This window comes from Myxine glutinosa, chromosome 10, assembly GCF_964187855.1.
Source record: "Myxine glutinosa chromosome 10, kmMyxGlut1.1, whole genome shotgun sequence".
In the NCBI taxonomy this organism is placed as follows: Eukaryota; Metazoa; Chordata; class Myxini; order Myxiniformes; family Myxinidae; genus Myxine; species Myxine glutinosa.
In genome coordinates, this window is record NC_136270.1 from 3908556 (window position 1) to 3913292 (window position 4737).

The following is a 4737-nucleotide window of genomic DNA, read 5'->3' on the forward strand; positions in this document are numbered from 1 at the left end:
TAAGTCCACTACTATTTGTAGCTGTGATGGAGGTGCTGGCTCGGAACGTAAAGGAGGGTTTACCGTGGGAGTTGTTGTATGCAGATGATCTGGTGTTGATTGCAGAAAGTATGGATGGACTGAAGGAGAAGATGAACAAGTGGAAGGAATGTATGGAGACAAAAGGTTTGAAGGTGAATATCGGAAAAACGAAGGTGATGGCAAGTGGTAAAGCATGTGGTGAGGTGGAAAGAACTGGGAAGTGGCCATGTGCTGTGTGCAGGAAGGGTGTTGGAGTGAATTCCATTCAATGTACAATGTGCGCTGAGTGGGTTCATCAAAAATGTAGTGGTTTGAGAGGGTCATTAATCAGTGTGGCAGCTACATTCAAATGTAAGGTGTGCACAGAGGGAGCTGCAGATGGCGGAAATGTTGAGTTGGATCTTGGAGACGGCGTGAAGCTGGAAGGTGTGAAAACATTTTGTTACCGAGGAGACATGCTGAATGGAGAAGGTGGATCAGACTCGGCAATGGTTGCTGGAGTGAGATGTGCATTGTAGAAGTTTCGGGAACTGAGTGGCATGCTGACGAGGAGGGGAGTGTCGTTGAAGCTGAAGAGAAAGGTGTATGCTGCATGTGTGAGAAGTGTTATGATTTACGGGAGCGACACATGGGTAATGAACGGAGAGCAGCAACGAAGGCTGGAAAGGGTGGAAATGTGAATGGTTCGGTGGATGTGCGGAGTATCGTTGAGAGAGAGGAAGACAAATGATGAATTGCGAAAGATGATGGGAATAGAGCCTGTGGTGGATGCTGTGAAGAGAAACAGGTTGAGATGGTTTGGTCATGTATTGAGGAAGGATGAAAGTGACTGGTTGAGAAGAGTGATGGAAATGAATGAAGAAGGAAGTCGAGGACGCGGTAGACCAAGAAAGACTTGGCTAAAGATGGTCGAAGAAGAAATGCGGGCAAGGGGGTTAACAAGGGGAGATGCAGAAAATAGGGCAAATTGGAGAAGATTGTCATGGGGACCGCAAGGCTAACCCCCGCTCTAGCAGGGAAAATGGCCTTAAAAGTTAAAATGCCTGTTGCTGTTGTTGTTGTAGTAATTACATCTCTTGAAATTGGAACTGTAGACGGTGGCTTGCTTGTAAATCGAGCCTCAAGGGCGGTGTACAGACGCGCTGTTTGAAAATAACAATAAATACAAGGCGCGGGGAAGTGATATTCGCTGCACGTGATGTGTAACCCACGTAGAGTAAAAGGAGTTTTCATTTACATCCGTGGGATGTCTAATAAATAAAACATATATTACCACACCTGACGCTTCAGATTTTCGAATTCAGTGCCCTCAAATAAACTTTTCCAACCCGTCATTATTGACGGGCTTTACGCGAGTTAACAATTAATACAGGTGTTCACGGTTTACAAGACCTGGACACGTGTGAGAACGGGAGCGTTTCAAAACATCCAAATAGTACAAAATGTACACAATACACCGACAAAAGATCGCACCTGCCCAATCCAGAATATATACCAGGGGAAAAAAAAATCTGCCGAAACCCGGGATCGAACCAGGGACCTTTAGATCTTCAGTCTAACGCTCTCCCAACTGAGCTATTTCGGCAATCTGCTTTATAAAACAGAACAGCAGCAGACATTTATTGTCCCATTCCATGCACAGCAGGTAGACAGCGTTTTATAATCAATTCTGTTTGTGTGTGTGTGTGTGTGTGTGTGTGTGTGTGTGTGTGTGTGTGTGTGTGTGTGTGTGTGTGTGTGTGTGTGTTTGTATGTGTCTGTCTGAGCCGTAAATTTTTTGTACCATTTGAACTATTTTCAACAAAGCATTATCTATCTATAATTCCAGTAATCTCTGTGTGTGTGTCTGTGTGTGTGTCTGTGTGTGTGTATGTGTGTATGTGTGTGTGTATGTGTGTGTGTATGTGTGTCTGTGACCGCTGTTTCTCGACAACCACGGGTCCGATATACTTGAAACTTGCCAGGTATATTGCTGGGGACCTGAGGATGTGCCTTTTCAAGGTTTCATATTAATCGGAGAAGTAGTTACCGAGCTATGTCCAAAAAACGATTCAACCAATCACAGAGCAGCGAGCTATCACGTGTGCCGAACGTGGCGAACAGACTCTGCCTCGGACGGCACATTTGAGAGCGTATTCACTTATTTCACGTTGGCAAACTATGTTGGCGCTATGTTGGCGTTAAACTATGTTTTAAAACTAATTAAAACTAATTTGCGATTCATCGTAACTGCGATATGCGACCTTCCGGACAGTCAAATGAGGACGTCACTTCCGGACTTACGGATAGTCATAGTGACGACGTACTGATGCTGAACGTGGCGAGCAGACGCTGTAAGGTACGATCGATTGTAGTACACGTTTATAATAACTCTGCCGATACAGGCCCGATTAACTGCAGCGCCATCCGAGCTGCGGCGTCGGGACGATACATTCATTGTACGGTCACATCACGCACTTACGGGCACGCCCATGGGCCCATGGGCACGCCCATGCATGCATGGGCGAAGACATTTTTTTTTTTTTTTTTGGCAAGGAACGGGCACCCACGTACGGGCACGTCCTAGTTATAATAATACGGAGAAGGCAAATTTATAATTTTGTCAAAGGTCAAAGGTCAGTGTCAGTGTTGAAGTAATCATCATCAATAACATCAACATAAAATCATCAATTTTCATCCAATTAACCTGAAATTTCAATTTACCATTTGAGTTTTGTCATCAATTTTTCAACAAAGCTTTATTATGAGAATACGCAGAAGGCAAATTAATAATTTGGTAAAAAGGTCAAAATGTCAAGGGTCAGCATCACATAATATTGTCGTGCGACTCCCCCTCGTTTAAGACCTGGGAAATCGCGAATGGCAATCGAGCTTAATGAGGGGTTTCCAATTAATGGTGGACGATACACAAGCAGGGGGGTTTGGGGGAGAATGCCGCTTACCTTCACGGCCTCGACGATGTCTTCTCCCTGTCGAAATTAACTCAACCCGAGACGGATGTAAAATGTACAAAAATAAATATTTATTACGGAACCCGAGAACAATGAAACGCGCCAGTAATAACTAAACCCCTCTAATGGAGCACTCCCACACTTCACTTCAAATACAAGAAAATGGAATAGTTAGCAAATGTTGTGTGGTGCGTCTTATCTGTCTGGATGTGGTGCGTCAGAAATCGTCCAGGCTCCGGTGTTCGCGCTCCGTCAGGCCTCACTGAGTGCCTCGCTCGCGCCGGTCTCGCCTGCTCAGCGGCATGCCTTGCTCGCATGTGAACGCCAGGGAGGAGAATCGACGGCGTTCCAACGTTTCCCCAACGTCCGTCGTAACGCAGGCAAATTCGCGGATGGCAAAGAAAAAAGGTCCAAACGGAGAGAAAGGCAAGGGTAGGAGGGAGGTCCGGGCAGGAAAGAAACCAAAGCGAGAAAAAAGAAATGTCGGCGAGCCAGTTGTTTAATTGCCCGTCGACTGACGTCAGCTCTCTCCCTCTGCCAACCAGTGCCTCATTTCCTTGTGCCCTTTCGCGCCTTCACACGTCACCGGCGCTTCTCCTCCAATGAGTGTGTTGCTTGTTGCGGCACTTTTGCGCCCTCCTTACTGATTGGCCGAGCGTCTCGCCCTTTGGTGTTACGTCATCGTGTGACACGTCATTGTTGGTGGGCAATTAGTGTGGCATGTCCTTCATCTTCCCTACCCTCCAATCAGTGACCTGCGTCCAACTCGCCCTTCCCCCTGTCAATCACGAGTTCTCCTGGGCGTGGCTCTCGGCCTGCTCATGCGATGTTTACCATAATGCCGGCATTGTACGCAGCCGCTTCCAGTCTGTTCTTCCAAAGTCATTGTGGTGGCGAGGGAATTTAATTAATGTGATGCTCTATTGGGCCTAGCTAATGTATGAGAGTGCGTTGCCATACGGGACACCGGGATGATTACAGGTTTCACACATGCGGGAATTAGCCTAATCCCTACAACTATTTAACACACGATCCTTGTATGATCACAGATATACACTTAATCCGACAAACCACCTAAACAAACTTATTACAGGTGAGGATTCCCTATCACGACAGACGAAGCACCTACCTATGCAGATCTACCTGGATCTAGAAATGCCCTACCCAACCGACATAACAATATCGTCAATTTTCATCTGATTGACCTGAATTTTTAAGAATTTGCATATTGGGTCAGTGAATTGGTTCACCAATCAAAAGCTAGAAGCTGATTTTTTTTAGATCAAAAGGTCAAAGGTCAAGGTTGCATAAAGTCACCAATTATCACCCGATTGACCTGAATTTTTTAATAATTTGCATATTGGGTCACATAATTAGTTGACCAATCAAAAGCTAGAACGTGATTATTTATTTTTGATCAAAAGCTCAAAGGTCAAAGCTGCATAAGATAATTAATTCTCATTAAAAAAAAAATGTTTTCGTCATGTTTCGCTTATGGAAGAAGAAGACGTCTCAGCCTGCAATGCAAATGAACGTGGGCGGGCTCTGCATTTTCAGATGCTTTCTAGTTTAGTGTTACATTTAATTAGTATTATTGTACTTAACTATGTAGACAGTGGGGGATTCATGAATATTCATTATAAAGTTACCCTTCTGTCTCCTGTCACATGTTGGTTTCACCCATAAAACAACACTGAGGGCACCTCAGTGTCCTTGTTTATTTTCTGCCATGACACCCTCTGGGTTACCGGTGCACTCGCTGCGG

The 4737-nt window shown here is 45.2% G+C and overlaps 1 non-coding gene across 1 annotated transcript; it reads right to left on the reverse strand.

Moving 5' to 3' along the window:
• Positions 1-1533: 1533 nt before the first annotated feature.
• On the reverse strand, positions 1534-1606 carry TRNAF-GAA (transfer RNA phenylalanine (anticodon GAA)). Its single transcript has one exon. It is a non-coding gene; the product is annotated as a tRNA-Phe (tRNA).
• Positions 1607-4737: the final 3131 nt, after the last annotated feature.